The sequence below is a fragment of the Corapipo altera genome, unplaced genomic scaffold, assembly GCF_003945725.1.
Source record: "Corapipo altera isolate COAL_440 unplaced genomic scaffold, ASM394572v1 98, whole genome shotgun sequence".
NCBI classification, from domain to species: Eukaryota; Metazoa; Chordata; class Aves; order Passeriformes; family Pipridae; genus Corapipo; species Corapipo altera.
The window spans coordinates 1,987,252-2,005,989 of record NW_020884914.1 but is presented as its reverse complement, the minus strand read 5'-3'; the positions used below and the strand labels follow the sequence as shown (position 1 = coordinate 2,005,989).

Genomic DNA, 18,738 nt, shown 5'->3' with positions numbered 1-18,738 from the left:
GTGATGATAAAGAGAAAAAACCCTCCCAAATCCCCTGGAAAACCACTTCAGCTCACTTTTTGGGTTCTTTCTTTTATAGCTCTGCTCACTACGATGTAACTGGGTTTGTAGTTCTCAATTCTTTTGTGGGGGTTGCAGAAGATCATGAAGAATATTAAATATGTATCTTGTGTGTCTCTCACTGACTCCTGGCAGATGCACGTTTTTCATTGTGCTGTTGAACACTTTGAAAATCTTGGAAAGCAGAAGTGCCCATATATCTCAGCGTCCTTCACACGGTCTCTGTTCACTGAGAACTGGCAGGAGTTCTCAGGAGATAAAATAAGAAAAGCATGAAGCAGGATATTATTATTTTTGGAATGAAAAGAAGGCCATGAATTCTGAGACTCCTGAAGCCAGTCGAGCATACTAAAGGTCTCAAAATTCAGCATGGCTTTCAGTCTAAATAGCAAAGCATCGTGGTGTGACCCAAGTCACAGTTCCAACTAAATCTAAGTTATAGTAGCAGTAAATACCTTTGCCATTTTGTGCACTGCTGTTTTTTTTTTTTCAATTTTGCTGGATGTGCTGTTCAAGGATTGACTGGAATAGACTTGAGAAAGTTGATCAATGCAAAGACACAGCAATTAGAGATGAAGAAATTACAGGGTCCTCTCCAGCTGAAGCTGTAAGGGTTGGAAGTTCCCAGGGTTCAGAGATTTTTCCCACTGAGACGCTCAGATTTGTTGTTCCTGACCCACACTGTGTGTGCTGTGGGCACAGAGAGCTGCAGGGTTGTGTTTAGAATAATAGTGTGCTCACAAATATACTCCAATTGCTCTGAAATATCACAGTTAGCTGTGTCTTCATTCCATTATCTCACTGCTTCGTGCTTCTGAGACTTTTTCCTAGCAGACTACGAAATCATTCCGAATGTAAGATGATAAATTAATAGAACAAAACAAATTGGAGTCAGAAGGAGTGCATTTAGCACTAACAAGACCCATCTGAGTTTCACGTTTTCTCTTGCTATTGTAAAAAATAAAGCTTGTGTCAGAACTCATCTTTTTCTTAATTGCTCTTGCACAAAGCACTGGATATTATTTTAAAGGCTGATGGGAAGGAGCAGTCTCTCCAATTCTTCACGAAATCATTCTTTTAAACTAAGAGGGGAAAATGTGAGATATGAGAAGAAATATAGTTCATATCGCCTAGGGCAGAAAGAATGGATATTTGGTTATTTACACTGCATCACAACGTGTATGGATGGCTTTAGGGTAAATAATGTTAAATATTTGCAGTAAGTGACAACTCAAACGAGACCTTAAGAGGTGGAGTGTTTGGTGTGATATTTGAGGAGGCAAGAAGTTTCCTGTCCTCCCCCTGAAAATATTGAAGGTTTTGGGAGTTGGCTGGTTTGTTTTTTTTTTACCTTGGTGTGGAAGGAAAACTGTTGAAACATCCTTATTTTGTAAACATATTTCTTACCTGACAGTGAACTCTAACAGTCTGAAAATTAAGGAACTGAGATTCTACTCTTCTGGAGAATTAGACACCTTTAAACTCTTCCTCTTTCACCTGGTGCTTATAATGAAACTTTCAGCTGGCAAGCACCAAAGGTGCTTCATTTGCTGTTTTATTCTTTGATTTGATTTCCTAAGATTAAGCAGTTTTTACAGAGCACCTTTGCTTTTCTTTTGGTAATACTTCATCATAGTTCCTTTGAACATAGAACATCAACATAGAGCATAAGAGTATAAGAATGAATGTCTTTGTCCTAAATACATAGTTACAGATATTAATGGCACTTAAGGTTTAGTTGTGTGTTTAATTAATTTTTATTAATTGAGTTCTCTCTCTGTACTAGTGATCACTGAAATCAAAACACAGCTTGCTGTTCCTGCTCCTTTGCCAACCACGTGCCAACTTGTGGAGAGCAGGGGAGGTGGGGATGAGCACTCTGCTCCTGCACAGGCTTGTAGAACAGGCATGGGGGTCCCTCTTGATAGAGCACATAATGCAAAGTGTTATATTATATTATATATATGTAACATAAATTATATATGCTATATATTATATGAATAATATATTATCTATATTTATATATAGATATTGTTTTGCAGTAATTATGAGGGTCTGTTCATTCCTCAAGAACCTGATGATTTGTTAGGAGTAATGAAGAAATAATGTAAAGGTTTCTTTCCCTTTAGAAAGTAAATGAAATGAAATTAGACTTTCACAGTAGCTAAGCATAATCTGTAGATTAAGCCAAACAATAGGGTACACTTGCTGCTTATGTTTAAGTTCTTTCCCTGGATGTTAGTTTATTTAAAACTGCAGTTGTCTCCATTGAAATTTGCCCCCAAAAATTGTGGAGAGAGGCATAATATACCAACAGGAGTATATTAATAATCTTGATTATTAGACTGAAAGTTTGAAAATTTTAGAAGTTAAAAGCTCTTTTTTTCCCCACAATTTAGAACATAAGTATGAATGATTGATTTTGATCTTGTAAGCCCTTATAAACACTGAAGTTTCCATCGAGTGGGTGCAGTGAGCTTAGTTTCAGAGGTAACTGATAAGAGGTTTATGTTCTTTGAGTGAATGCTTGTTAGCTACAGACTCTCTTTCAAAACCAGCAAAGATTACATTCGAGACACTAACTGCATGTGCCTCCTCTGACTTTCAAAAAGTGTTAGATATGGATGTGGATTTCTGAAATATATGAGAAATGCTGATTTGATCTTGTCAGTTAATTTCAAAAATGCTCCCAAACTGTGTTCTTGGTTGCTGTGTTACCCTGGAGCCATTTCTGGATCTCAGTTGGCTACGAGGGTATTTTCCTTGACTTGTTTTGAGCTTAACTTAAATGCTGAGCTGACAAGTTCCAAACTGAGCTTTCCTCCTACTTTGCATCAGGCATTGCCCAACAACCCAACTTTATCTTAATGCTCTTGTAGAATTCCTGGCTTTTGAGTCTGACTCTGACAACCATTTGCTGTCATTGAGCAGCTCAGCTTTCTCATGGCCCCTCTTCCTCCTGGTTAATGAGGTAGCCAGTGCTTTCCTACCTTCAAGTTTTATGAGAATTAATAGTTAGTTCTTATGCAGGAGGGGGAAAGAAATAAGAAGAAAAGTGTCTAGAAGATCTGTGTTTTAATTACTAAATTGTTGTGTAAAAGCCATCACCATTTGGGGTGCTTTGTGCTAGATTTTATGCATTCATTGAACATGTCTCAGGCTCAGAGAATTTGGGTACTATTTTGATATTTTAAGTGACATTGCTGTGGTCTGCAGATCTGAGGGGATATTTTGAAGTCAGGAGGCAGATAAACCGAGTTAGAAAGGAAGACAGTCTTAGACTGGAGAGTGATCCCATTCTGGTAAATACTTGATCACATCTTCAAATAAAAGTAAATATTCAAATCATTACAATTGAGAGCTCAAATATGGTGGCAGCAGCCCTTGTTCTCTGTACAAGGCTGTCTTGGCTTTGAGCATCTCCTGCAGTCATCGTGGATTGATCCTACTGGAGAAGGGGGAGAAGGTCCTGTTGGCTTCAGATCTGATTAGGGATGGCCCTATTCAAGAAAGTATTTAAGCTCTTTCAATGTGTTTTTTCTTCATAGGATGCTTGATATTTATATATGTAATAGATTAATGCTCTGTCTGGTTCATGTGTTCACAACTGTTGTGTGCAGCAGTGTCTGGAGGGATCAGAGGAAGACACTGCCTGGTCCTGCCTGGCTCCAGGGGACGTGGCCAGCAGAGTGGGGAAGCAGATCCTCCTGCCCAGGACTCACTGTGCATTCTCAGCTCAGAGAGCTTTCTGTGGTACCCTGGAGCACATGGCACTGGGAGAGAGCTAGAAAGAAGTGAGGCATGTAGAAGATGATTGGGAACATCTCTTGGAAAAGCTGAGTGCAGGTCATGGGCAAGCCTTGGAAGTGATGGCAGAGAGCACGTTCCATGTACAGGAATCCAGAAGAAACTGGTAGAGCTTGCTGGAAGGCAAGAAGCCACGGAAATGCATTGGACTGGAAAGAATGGCTGAGGCATGGGCTTCATCCAGCAAGGATTTAACTGGAAGAGAGTGGATCTGTTAACAAATACTTTTATTTTAAACTGATTTTCCCTCCTCAAAGTTTCTGCACTCAGGAATTCTAGCCTATTTTAGCCTATTGTCAAATAACATCCTATCCTACATTTTTGCACAGTAGTGTGTTTGCATTAAAAGAAGGCAGAGTTAGCCTTGGCTAACTTGGGATCCCATGGAAAGTGTTATTTGAACTGGGCCTATTAGTGGAAGAACTTGAGTAATGATTTTCCATGATATGAATCAAAGTAACTCTAAAGTCTGAACAGCCCAAACAGATACAAAAAGCTCTTGGGTGATGACTGAAGATCAGCTTTGTGATTTTGTTAATTTTGGTGCCAGTAAATCCAAAACTGAGAACAGATGTGCCAGAGCAAGAGTAGAGACTTCCCTTTTCAAAGGCAGTTTGAAAAAGTTCATGATTAAAGACTAACTTCCAGGCTCTTGTCAATAGTTCCAAAATTAAGTTTGTCACAACACTTTATATAATGCTAATGATAAGCTATTTATTGTGTGGAAAATGTCAGTTTATTTCTTACTCTGTTCTTTTGATCTAATGCTTGCTGGCATGTTGAAGTCTTGGTATTCAGATCTCTGCAGTGATTATCCATGGGAAAGCTCTGTAACTGGGGAGAGGGGAGATATAGAGGATGAGGTGAGGTGTGTAACTGCTTGAGGGGTAAAGTGGGCCCTGAAATCAAGCATCTCTTCCTAACTTTGATCTGGTATCACAGTGGAATGTTTATTGCTAATTTATGTATTAGATATGTTGCACAGTTCCAGCTTGATGTGAGGCCAAGAGCAGATAAGATTAAATGAGTGGGTGGGGAGAGAGAAGAGGCTGGGAACAAAGGAATGGCTTCAGGGCAGGAGGAGACTTTCCCTGGGAGAGGCTGTGGTTGGTTGTGTGGTTTTGCTCTGGTGAAAGCAGAGTCTGCACACACAGCTGGGAACAGGGCACTGCCTTAGTGCAGCCAGGGACAGGAGCTGACTTGGGAAAGCTGGGCCCTGCCCTGGCTCACTGGCTGTTCACAAAGGAAGAGGGAAATGCAGCCTGGACACCTTTACATGGCACTGAATTCCACTGGCGGTTTCAGGGAACATTTCACCGTTAAATCAGGGGGGAGCAATGTTGATGAGAGACTGAGGATTCCTGCTAGTGCTGCAGCCTGACTGGTGTGTTCATGATCAGAGAACCCCCTGTACCACATTTTGCTAAGGGCCCACTGCAGAGGTAAGGGATCTGAGCTCACTGACAGAGCTGTTGGCTGGAAGGTTACTCCTCTCCTGAGTTTGAATCTTTCTCCAACCTACTTTTCAAGCTCAATCTCTGTAGGTTGTTATTGATTAAAAAATGATTTGGGGGCAAATAGAAGTTTTCAGCTAGCTTACTGCTAACCGCCAAACTCTGCACGGAATTTTTTCAGTTGTGAGAAAACATAATATTCCCATTCTGTTATGAACTCCACTAAGATCCATTTTAAACATCCCAAATAACTTATCAGTTCTAGGAGAAAATGCATCTTGCTGTAAAAAAGTCAGTGTTTAAAGTAGTCCCAAATGGAACAAAAATTTTTGGGCAAAACTTTTTAAAGAAAAAAAATCATTAAGGCATTTGTAAGAGCCTTAGAAGTCATAAAATCATCATAAGACTTGAAAACCACAAAAGTTGAATTAAGGCATAAATCATCTTTTAGGGCATCTCTATGAATCCTTGTGTTGATAATACTCTCTCATCTACTGACAGGGAAGTAATGCATCACTATCTTATTAATTTTCTAGTTGTCAGAGTATGGACAGTGTAAAATATTCAAATAACTGCTGAAAAAATTAATTGTAGATAAAACTCTCACTATGTTCATTGTAGGCCACACATATCCCTGTTGCATTTCTGTAAATACCATTTACCATCAGAAGCAAACTTAAATCCTGCCTTTGATTAACAATTATCATTCTGTGGGGAATTTTAAGCAATGGGTGAACTTTTTTTTTTCTGTTTAAAAAGTATGTGTAAGCTAAAACTGGAGTGACATGCATCTCTTGCACAGAGCTGGAGTTAATTTAATGGAATTAGTTCTTAAGGCTCAGTGGCTGCTCCCAAACCACAGGTTATCGATTCATCGGAAAGAGTAACCCCATCATTAACCCTGGGCTGCTGTGATCTACAGCACCTGCCCTCAGCTGTAATTCCTTGTTAAAACCAGGGGAAAAGAACTCATGGAAGGACAATAACCTTGTGTTTTACCTGCCAGGCTTCTCTCTATTTCCCCAGGTGCTGCCTGTGGGGGTGAGCAGTGGGGGCCAAGATCAGGACCCTCAGCTGCAGCAGCTCCCCCTGCACACCTGCCTGGACATAGTCCCATACAACTCAAATTTACAGAGACCTCAGAAATGTACCTGTTTAAAGCAGGTTATCAGTATAAATCACAAAAATACAAGCTCTTCTTGAAGATGCAAATATTTGTAGTGGTATAAGTGGACTTTCCCATTACACTGGAATAGAATACAGTCAAAGTTTACTGAAAGAACACTCCTTCACTTTCGTATGTATTGTCTTCTCAGGAGAACAGTCACTGCATGACAACAAATATTGCTGAAACTAAATATCACTAGTTTGATCAGGTTGATTTGGGTCTAGTTCTGACGAGTCTTAAATACCTCCAAGGCCTGTGCTAGTGTTTGGCTCGCCTTACTATAAAAATTCTTTTGAGTGTCTGTTTGTACTTTGAGTGTCTGGTCACTATTGACCTTTTGGCAGTGTGAGAAGACCCTGAGTTTGACTTCACCATCTCTAAGTGCACTGTGTGCTCCTGACTGTGTCCAGTGTGCCAGTGTCATCTCTGGACTGGGGGCACAAACTGGGGGCAGCAGGGGCAGGACAAATGTGCCACGGCAGGGTGGCCGAGTGTCTGCCCTGCCCGTGCTCCCCACTCTGTGCAGTTTGCATCCACTGCCCCAAGGGTGCACTGCTGGTTCGTGTTCATCCTTGGTTCACTCCCTCTATCCTGAACGGCAGCTTCTCCCCCTTCTTTGCCTGGAACTGCAAGCCAGGAGTGACCGGGCTTGTTATGCCTCTTTTAATGGTCCTGTTTGTTGTCAGGAGGGCTGGGATTGCTGAAAAACTCACTCCTAGAGTGAGAAATCCGAGCGTGCTCTTGGACTTGTCCATGCTACGTGCATAACAGAACAAGGAGGTAGAAACAAAATACACACAGTTTGTTTGCTGTTTGAACACTCGAACAGTGTTTGAGCACAAGTGGCCACTTTCTGCAGTTGAGGAAGTGTTTAAAAGATTGAAGGCTGCTTGTGTGAGCTCACTTTAAAAAAAAGACAATGTGCTGTGAACCCACGTTATGACCTCTAGTAAGTTCTTAAAAAGCTTTACACTTTTCTCATAACACAGGTGGTTTTACAAAAGACATTGGCAGCTAACCAGGGTACTGGTAAGTTGGATGAGGCTGATTTTCTAGAAATGTTCATCAAGTGAAGGAGATTAGACTACCAGGATGATAAGTGATGGTTTTCAGTGCCCCACTTCTTTTTTCCGTACTCTGTGGGTGATTAGAATAGAGAGCTGCCTTACCAGATGCAATATTTTCAGATAGAGGAACACTTAACTAGCAATACTTCTATAGCTAAACAAAATGAAGTTATGGCCAAGCATATTCTTTACTCCCACAGATTCTATATTTTTCATTAGGTTTATTCATAGTTTTACCATTGACAGAGAAATAACTTTAAACATTCTTCCTTATAGGAAACAAATGGTCTAATTCTGGCTTCCTGAGCAGACAGGCTTTGTTTATTGAGTTCTAACCATGTTATATAACTCCTCTTATCACACATTCAGGAATTCAAAGGCAGGTTTCTAGCCTGAAGGTCTCTGATAACATCCTATCTTCGCTTGTATTTTTCCTACCTACAGTTTCCAACCTTGTGGCACTATTAATACTCTGCCAATAATTTTTGCCAGTCTTTTCAGATAACAGCAAAACCTAACTTTTATGATAGATATTTTCAATATATAAACCCTCTGTATTGTATTAAGCAATTTATTATTACAATCTTATTTCCCTGGAATTAATATGCTAAAAACTTATTCAGTGAAAGCAGAGAGCAATTAATAATTAGAGTTTCCCATGCAAAATTTTAAACAAGTCTATGGAAAACCAATATCACGGGTTTGTATCCTTTCAGAGGAGGACACTTGCTTATAGAGTTTTATATCCTTTCAGAGAAGATTGGTACCATCTCTTATAGCAAAGCGTGCTTTCATTATTTGCAATCAGCTTTATTTTGAATTTGAAGAATTGAAATTCTTTGTACTTTGATCAAATCAGTGTACACATTTTTGCTGAGAAAGCCTTCTGGCTTCGTTTTTTATGCCTACCTGACAGCAGTGCCTGTTTCTTTGGTGTCTACAGTCCATCTCTGCAGGGACACCTTCTGCTGTAACCCCCACCCAGACCTGTCCCTTCTCAGGCTCTTGTAACACCTGCTAAAGACACGTATGCAGCTGCCATCAGGTTTGTATATTTAAGTCAATCAACATTTTAAAATCTTTTAAAAGAAGATGCAAGAGTGATGCTTTCCTCCCAGAGATGTGATGGAAAGACTAAAGCTGGGTTGCCAAAGCTACAAAGCTGCTTGTTCTCTGTGCAGATTGCAAGAGACTTTTCGAAGAGGTTTTGACTAAGGGGGATGCAGCCCTTGCCCCCAGGTGGAAACCCCAAAGCTCTGCTCTGCCACTACAAGGACTTATGGAAAAGATTGCACTTTCTCTTGAGTCAGTGCAGTCTTGGGAGGGGAAAAGCAAGTAGTTTGCTGCATAAATTGTAGGGTTTGGTGGGGAGCTTTGACAGCAAAGCTTTTTGTGTATCCCTGATCACCACTGTTTCCAGGAGGATGTGGAAGTTACAGGAAGCATCAGGAAGGGATGTTTGCTGTCACACTTAATAAAGCTACATGTTCACGGAAAAAAACATGCAGGACTAGTTGTGGCAATTACTCACTGGAAATGTGCCCCTTTTTTCCTGGGTTTTGTGCTATTTCTGTTATGTGTAAGTTTTTCGTCATGTACTTTGGATTCATGAATTCCAGCATATGGGCTTTCTGATTTATTTATGTTGTTGATGATGGTGGGATTGCTTAACTTCTTTATCTGACTTTTTTTATTCTTTCACTTCATGCCTGGATTTCTGACAAAATTTTAAATAGTGAATAATGAATTAAGCAAGATGTTTGGCTGTACCAAATGTTGCAGTATCTTTTGGGACTCAGAAATATTGCACACATACTGAACTCAGGCTTTGGTTAGAAACTTGTGTGGGTGGCAGAACACACCTAGCTGAAGTGCAAAGGCCAAGGGCTTAAATAGTGGTAAAACTCATCCTTAACAGAACCAAAGAGAATTGTAGCTGTCTATGCCACTACCTGTCTTCTGCAAGAGATAATAACCTTCTTGGGCTTGTTTCATGTCTTGTAATTCACAGGGGTTTTTTCCATAAAAGCTAATGGAAGCTCTTGACCCCGATAACAGCACATTTATATTAGATGTATTAGAACAGGCCAGGTTGTCTCTCACAAACATCAAAATGCACACTACCTTCAACCTAACAAGGGGTATAAAATAATTTAGATTATAAGTAATGGATACAAACTAAGAAAACATATGGTAAAATGACAAACTAGGAATTAGTTTTGCTGAAGTCCACTTAAACTACAAGGAGTTTTTCAATTGACCTCACTGAGAAAAGGTTTGGATCCTGGATAAACTGCTCTCATCTGCCACATCTGGATCCCTTCCAGCTTCGGAGGGGGCAAGGCCTCTGATTTGGGAATTCAGCAACAATTCAGCTATGGGGTATTTTTGTTTGTCTCCTCTCCTCCTGATTCTGTAATGTGGCTGTGGGTGCACGTGATAGACTTCAGCTCTGTGGTCTCCACTTATGATTAATTGCTGCTTTAGGTTTTGGTATTTACTTGTGGAATTAAGACATTACTACTGTTCCTAACAGAGGAAATACATTTTCTTTCTGCGTTCATGTACTGCAGGTGATTACAAACTTCCTGAAACAGAAGGTTCTCAGAATGTTCTGTGCATTGACATGATTTAGGAGGTGGCAGAACTGTGGAAAAACCTTCCTGCAGGATGTTCTGAGAGCAGCCCTCTCCAGTTCATCTCAGCCAGGGAGTGATCTCATGTGCTGTCCTCTCCTTACAGCACGAGAGGACACCGGGTGGGGCTGGACCAGGGACTAGCACTGTGCACTGAGCCTGGGAGGCAGGATTGAACCTCCAATTTCATCTCAGACTTTTTGCCATTTCAATTCTCCTACTGAAAATGAGGAATATTGGCTTGCTAAATGGAGTGTAAGTCCGGAGAAAGAAATCCCTGGGTGACTGTGAAGCACCTGGTGCTGTGGCAGTGATGGCCGGGTGCTCAGGGAATGGGGTGCTAACAGGGAGCTGAACAGACAGCAGGAGATGTGATCTAGCAGGAGGTCATTTTTTTATTAAATCAGGAGAACTTGTAGACTGTGATGTAATTTCTGCCCAGCACTGCCTGCTTTGCTGGGTAAGGTGGTCTGAGTGTGCAGGAGGGAACACCCTGAGGAGGATCAGGAGCTTCCTTTACGTTCAATCCAGTCCTGAGCACACTCTGGCACATCATCAACAGCCTTCCTTCTCCACAGGATATTAGTGATTAAAACCTTTTTAATTACATAAGGCCTCTTGAGAAATATTATCTAAAATTTAGCAATGAACATCAGAAAATGTGTTACCTAGGCAGCTGAAAGGTTGGAGTTTTTTTTAAATCAGTCTAAGTGAGCACTTAGAGACCAGTCAAAAGTGGAAATAACCTGATGTCATACGTGATACTTTTAAGATTCCAGATTACTGACTAATCATCGCTAATTAAGATGTGAACAGAGCAAGAGCATCTGGATGCTTGTTTCAGTGCCTGAGCACTTTGAAAAATGTGGCTGATGTGTGTTTTTCCTGCATTATTTTTCATATCTCTTTTATTTCTGTAATCTGACAATCAACAAATCTAAAAAAATACTGGTCCCAGGAGTGGGAGAAATTCTTGCAGTGTTGTGTTTCACTTTTCATCTTTTGTTGGAGTTTTGTTTTTCAGACCATCTAATTAATTTCAGGTGTGGGCAAAATGCTGTCAGGTGTATGTGTTTTGAGAGTTTTTTGTTTTGTGCTTTCTTTCTGCTTTTTTTTTGAAGTGCCAGCATTATCTCCTTACTAGTAGGCCTTCATACTAAGCCAAATGACATTTAGAAATGCTGCTCGTGCTCATGTATGATGATAGTGGCATGTGGAGAAATAGAAGGGATGAAGTTAATGATTTGAAGGGGCTAGTAGGCAGCTATATCTACTAGTTTTCTAGGACTGTGTTGTTGAAAAACTAATGTTGTAAAAACTAGTGCTCAACAGTGAGATCAGGAGACTTATAAGCCACTTCAGTTTAGTGAATGAAAAACACATTCCTTCTAAGATAAGTTCTTTCATTCAGGTGCTTAATTGTAGTAAGAACATAATAAATAAAAATATTTCTTATAATTTCATTGCATTTTATTCCAAAGCACGGCTTGAGGCAGGTTTGTGATATGCTTCTACCAGTACCTGGGATTACTCAGCAAACCTTCTATCTCATTCACTGTTGGACTGCTAGACCCAAAAGAACTTTTAGCCATAAACATGATGGGGCTGAAGAATTCTGGGTGTTAGATTAAGAAATTCCTTGCCCACACTTCCTAATTGCAACACATCTTTCCAACATGCCCACTTTGCCATGTGTAGCTCTGCTGGGCAACATTCAAGGGCAGCAGTTTAACACACACAGTCCCCCAGCACCCAGTGCCTTTTGAGTGTAATTTAGAGAGAGTGTAAGAAAGTGAACAACCAGCTCTAGCAGGTGGGATTATCAGAGTGCAGATGTGCAAATACGAGCATAAAGAACACTTAAAAAGGCACTGCCACAGTGACACTGTGTTGGCAGCATTACCACACAGCCCAGCAGCCTTCTTGCATTGTGGAAGATTTTCATCATGCCTTTCTGGACTTCGAGCATCCTAAGGAACAAAGCACTTATTGAGCTATAAAAGCATCTGTGTCTTCTCTGACATGAGAGACCACCAGCTTTCTTGAGACAGAGATAAATGCAGTGACCAAATCACAGCACAGCTTTAGGAGATAAGTCAACCTCAGTAATGCATTTCCATCCTTAGACGTGTTTTGAAATCTCATTATTAGTATTGTGTGTCAAAAAAAAAAAAAAAAGAGTTTATATTCCTTTGCTTGATCAGCTGTCCAAGAAGGAAAAAAGATGCAACAGACAAGTGGTTTGAAGGTGCTCAAAGGTATTTATTAGAGCAGGTTGTTGTTTGTGTGTGTGTGATGTGAATGTATACACAGGAAAAATGTGTGCAAAGAGCGTGCCAGCTTGGGATGAAGATGTTAAAAATAAAGTGGGAATTTGAAAGGGCATGTCTGCTTGCTACTGAAGAGACAACCAAAGGTTTGTCAGAAAGCCATTAAGGGCTGAGGCTTAAAGCAGCTGCAGTGCAGAAGGTTCCTGTCTCCCAGCGAGCTCGTCTGGGAGCCCGCGCTCATTGCTGTCACTGCTGAGACAATGGGAGAGGATCCCCTGTGTTCTCCCGGAGAGATGTGTTGTTAACACCCTCTTACATGTTCACTGGACAGGCTGCTGTAATGGTCCCCTTCCCTGTGAGGACCAGAGCCTGCTGAAAATTAGAGAAGGACCTGCCCCCTGGCAGTGCCAGCAGTACCCAGCGCAGTGGCACCAACACTGTGCAGTTCCCCACAGCAAGTTTGTGTCACTTGTGCCAACTCATTTACTGCTAATGACCACACCCAAGAGCATGGAAAAGGTTTCCAAACACTAATGTGAAGGGAATTGGTTTGATAGACAAACACTTGCAAACCTTTGCATTTTATCTTTAGAATTTGCTGCTTTCCTACTTTGTATTTTAGTTGCACTTAAGAATATTAAATACAGGAAAAAATGGTTGCTACTCTTTTTTTTTATTCTTGATCTCTTCACCTAGTTTTCCCTTCATAGTTTTTAAACTAAGAGAGACCCCAATTAAAACTATGAGTTTTGTTTCTGTTTGTTTTATCTTCACTGGGTTTTTTTTGGGCCTAAGCCATTCCTTAGTGTGCAGTAAGACTCTATCTCTTTCTGAGGAACAGGTCTCCATATTAAAAATAGTAATAGTTTGCACTTGCTTAGCCACTTTAATATTAAACTTTGCAGTACTTTATAGGTACCAGTTAATTAAGTTCTGTAGAACTGCTGTTACAGCATAGGCAGGGCTGGGTAAATTGATAAACAGAGTGGAAGTGTTGTTTCCCTAAATTCATAATGGGATGAAGTCAGCTCTGTGATGTTTTGTTTAGCCCCTTTATAGAGGTTTAAGCAGTTTCAAATTCTCCTGTTCAGTGTTCCATTTTTCTAGCATGTATAAGAGAGGATTGCAATGCACCTCATAGAGGTGATCATTGCCTTGGTGAGAGACTCAGTTATAACAGCTGTATTTCCCTTACCTCTTCTTAACTGATCCCTTTGACTTTCTAAGTTTAACTTCATGTTTCTCCTATGCTCCCAGAACTATAAATATCCTTACTGCTAAACTGCTCTTTTAAAAAAAAAGAAAAATAATCACATCTAGCTAGATCCTTTTTGTTGGCATTACCAATGTTATCTGTATCCAGTGTACTCCTGGCTGAGTTTCTGTGCTACATTTGCTGACAAGGAATTATTAAAGCTACAGCTTATGATGACTTGTCTGTTTATGGTGCAAGGAATTCACAAGTGAAAAACTGTGGACTGTGTTGTGTGCATATGTACAGACACAGGCACACATTTACACATATTAAATGTGTAAGGAGCTGAAAACATGATATCTGCAGAATTCTGAGCCCTCAGAATAACCCATAATTTCTCTACCTTTCTCAGTATTATTAATTCAGTTGAAGGAAGATATGGTAATGGTAAGGGTGGATTTTCTTCCTCAGAATTCTTCTTTAACATGTTATCTTTAAATGATATCTGGGCAATGTGAAAAGCCCATCAGAACCCATCAGAAAAGTGCCAAAAAATCAACTTACCTTCTATTTTATGAAACGTGCTTCGATAGTGCTCTTTGGGGGTGTGTTTAGGACACTACATCATATTCACTGAAAATTAAAAGGAACAAAGGCATATAAATGTTTTAGGTCAGTGAATTAAGGTCAAATTGTGCTTTTCATTAAATATATATCAATATTTTCTAAGATGTCAGAAGGGAAAGGGTCTTGTTCACTCAGAGAGCAAAATGAAAGACAGTTACCATCTCCATTCTCATTGCAAGGTTTATAATTCATGCTTTGTTGAAGTTAGAGTTTGCTTAAAAATTAAAATTACAAAGTATTTGAAGATGATGCTTAGAAAAACTGCCTTCTTGATGTTCTCCATGTGCACTGTTTTAATCTCCAGGTTGGGAATAGATTTGAAGATAACTTCAGCTGCCATCAGCAGCTAAAGATTTGCATTATGACAAGAACATACCCTGGAACTTTCAAGAGAATTCAATTTTAGATTCAATTTCTATTTCAGAAACTAACATTAATCAATTCTACCCTATTAAAATTCAGGGCAGAAAATAAAATGAAGCCAGACAAAAAAATGGCAATTCCTGAATCAAGCTCACCTCCCAAGTTCTCCCTGAAACTTTGAGATTTATTTATTCCAAATATGTGTTTCATAGTTTAAAACTCTAAGATGTGGAGGCAGTTTTGAAACTTGCTCTCTGCCAGGCCTCAGGACATGTGAGTTGTTTCTTTGCCCTACTCAGTTCCAGGCATCCTTAGGTGACCTTGTTGGTTCTGGTAAAACTGAATAGGATGAACAGAGTGTGGCTGCAAGTGTTACACATTTTACTTTTATTTTCAAATGACAGGCAGGCTTTCTGAAGCCAAAGCCTGCTGAAAGAAATAACATTACTGGAGTGAATGGATGAGGAGGAAAAGCTGGCAAAAACACAGTAAAAGTTTGTTTACATGGTAAGTAAACATCAGTATAATGCAATCTGAAACAACAATGAGATAGTTGAGCTTTGGTTAAAAAATTTGTATCAGCTCTGTTTGGATCCATAAATAAAGTCTAGATCCAGTGGAACTGGAGCCACTGCTAAAGATGATATTTGAATAAGTATCCCTCTATTTAAATGTCTGCAATTTGCTTAATCTAAGCACATATCACAAATACAAACTGGAGGTTCCAGTCTGCTGGTTGTCAAACATCTGGTAATTCTAGAGCCAATCTCGGATATGAACCAGAATGGAAAAGGAGTCTTGGGATATCTCAAGTTTCAGTTTTTGATTCATACTGGATCTAGAGCTGGATGGATTTGGGGTTTGTAATTAAATGAAAATAATTTCAGTCCTTCATTATGACTGATTTTTAAGCTCCTTTTGGGGGAAAACAATCTGTCTTTCTGTCTTCATGGCACTGTTTACTTCAATGGGACTCTGCTTCAGCCTAAAAGGCATAGTCATGATAGAAATTTCTGTGGTGTTTTTGGTGGAGATTATTCATAATGCATGTGTTTGAGAACTTTTAAGAATTGAAATAGTTAAATTAATAATAACAGCCTTTTACCCCCTACAGGACATATAAAAAATCCTAAGTACTCTTTTGCATGAATCTTTCCTGATAAAACAAGTGCAGATAGTCTTGTGATTAATTAATATTGAAAAAATCAGTTGACTGAATACTTAAAAGCAGATATCTACAAATAGAGCCACTTTCTAAATAGAGTTTCCTCATACTTGCTAAGCTATGTATTCTTTTTTTCCCCTTTTTTTCCTTTTTTTTTTAAAAAAAAACTTTTTTGAGTACTCTAGTCACATTAGTGATAAAATAGACATCAGGCAACTAGCAGCTCTCCATTAGAGTCACATCTGGTAGTTTTGAGTGACACTCAGGAGCACTGATTAACCCCAGAATAACATGCCAGAAATGTAACAGGAGACACCACTTCTGCCTGATACCAATCAATGCCTCACTCTCTGCGAGTCCAAATGCACATTCACAGCGGAATGAGTTTGACCCCCACTCTTATCAGAATAATAGAGAGAAACTATTGCCAGACTTCTGGCTGGGAAAAATAAAGTACAAGCCAAATGCCAGCGAGGGAATTGGCAGATGGGAATCCGTGTTGTTAAATGGCACCATGGCATATGACCGCAGGAGCCAGGCAGCTCCCCAGACTGCAGGAGATGTGTTCAATCCCAGCACTGCCAGGACTTGGGCTGAAACACGGAAAATAGTATAGCAGAGTGCTGCTGCAGCATGCTGGCAGCTCAGTGCTTTAAAGATCTCTTCTTCTGTCAATACAAGAGATAAAATAATGTAATGAGTGGAGTAGGAAGCAAGGGGTTTGGAAAGGGAGAGCTGTGTTTTGGCCGAGGTTGAGTGAGGTGGTGAAGCGTGTCTGGGGTCCACTGCTGCTGGTTTGGATGACTCAGAACACATCCAAGCAAGTTGCTTTACATTGAACATGCTTATGTGCTCTGAATCAGTCTCTTTAACCTTGTGATTTCAGTATTTCAGCTCCCAAACTATCTTAATTTAATGCAGGTCAGATTCCACCTTGCTAGCCAGTTATTCCCAAGGGAATACTCCTACTCCTGCAGCTTGAGGCACCTCTGGATTTGGTTGCAGTTTCTTTGCATTTGGTGTATTGCCAGCCACCATGTCATGGTGTTGGGATAACCTGAGTATGTCACATGGAGTTGGGAGTAAAAGGACAATTTTACAAACCTCTTATAAAGTGCATCAGTAAATATAAAATTCTGTGTCTCCAGTACATTTTCGCTATTCCACATGGCCTCTAGTCCAGGCCCTGGCAACACAGAGCCCAAAATCTAACAAATGTTTGAACAGCATTTGTCAGAGAGAACATACAAGGAAAGACCACCTTCAGGATTCCAAAAACTTGATCTTTATATCATTTGAATCCCTATTGCTCTAATTTTTTTTTTTTAGTTTTTTTTGTATACCAAAGAGGAAGATTTTCTATCTTGTATTTTTTGAGACAGCTATATGCCCCAGCTATATTTTAACAGATACATTGCACAGGAACTCTGACAAACTTTTCTATTACAGTCTGTTAAAGCTATTGCAGAAAAATAAAGCTGTACCACAGCCACCAGTTCTGCCTATATATTTGCTAGACTTGTGTACATCAGAAGCAACTCAAAGCAGGGATGGTTTGAATGGGAGTAACAACTGAGAACAGAGCAGGCTTTTACACGGGAAAGAATCAGTCTATCTACAAAATAAAATACCCATTACATACAATTATTTCCTGAAACAAAAAATTGATTTGGTATCTAAGTGTAGAGCTTGCATAGTATTTCACAAGAAATGACTGTGCAATAATCTTTTTTAAAGAAGATGGCTTTCTGAAAGCAAGCCATATGCATAATGTCCCCTAATAAGAGATGAATCTGATTGAAAATAACTGTGCAGATAATCTCATTCCATTTTTAAAAGCACTAAGCTCTGTGTGATTGGCACAATTGCATTAATAATTTATAGCCATTGGGAATTGTTGGTTTCTGCCTTTTTTCGGAGTGTGAATCACGAATGATTGCTCATTTTAACAATATTGAAAAAGATTGGAGAAGTAAAGCTGAAGGGAGGAAATGTGCTGACAGAATGTGCAATAATTGTGTTGGCCAGCCTGGCTCCTGGAGCTGGCTATCAAACATGCTTCTGCTGCTCAGCAAGCGAGAATCCTCATGTGAGCAAAACAGTCACCAGTGGCTGCTATTGTTTGAGAACGATGAAAACTCCCTATATTGTTTATATTTTAGATGTACCATAAAATAAATTCCAGAATGTGCAACTAGGCTTTATTTGGTTTGTTGCAATGTCAAAAAGCTTTAACACTTAAGCTGTCACTGCTGTTCCTGACAGAGCAAAGTAGGACAATCAAAAATGATGCATGAAAGGAGCTCTCTGTGCTTGACTTGTCTGTTTTTAGCATGCAGTGGTTAGTACATATATGTTTATTGAACTTGTTTCTTTGGGGATTGAATACAGCCTGTTTTGTAGAAGGACTGGACCTTTAATATAAGATCAGTTATTATTCTTACCTTTTGAGACATAAGCTCAATACACTTCTTCAAGTTTGAAAGTGTATGTATTTCTGTATTGCATTATTTACTATTTAGCTCTTTGATGCTAAAATGCAAGTCATGGATTGGAAAATTCATCTTTCCATCCATACAGACACAGAACAAAGATACCCAGACTTTGAGGGGAACAGTTGGTGGCTTCTGAGCTATAAAAACAAATTCAGTCAGTGTTCATAAACCTTTGCAAACATATAGCATTTCTGTACAAGAACCAGTTTTAATTTTTTTCACACGTCTCCATTTGTTTAACAAAACAAATGTATTAGTAGCATTTACTGTGCCTCTTTCAAACTACAATTTTTGAAAGCCTTACTCTGAGTGATGAGATTGTGTCTAAGCAAGATGTTCTGTTTAATATATTTGGTTCAAATCTCTAAGGAAAAACCAGAACATTGGCTTCTGACTTCTGGTGGGGTAGGAATGGTCTTGGGAAAGAACTG

At 39.6% G+C, this 18,738-nt stretch overlaps 1 long non-coding RNA gene across 1 annotated transcript in view; it reads left to right on the top strand.

The window, feature by feature from the left end:
• Nucleotides 1–15,148, top strand: part of LOC113952724 — a 43,615-nt gene extending 28,467 nt beyond the window's left edge. Inside the window, exon 4 of the long non-coding RNA XR_003529633.1 lies at nt 15,052–15,148. This is a non-coding gene — a long non-coding RNA (uncharacterized LOC113952724). The remainder of the gene's footprint in view (nt 1–15,051) is intronic.
• Nucleotides 15,149–18,738: the final 3,590 nt, after the last annotated feature.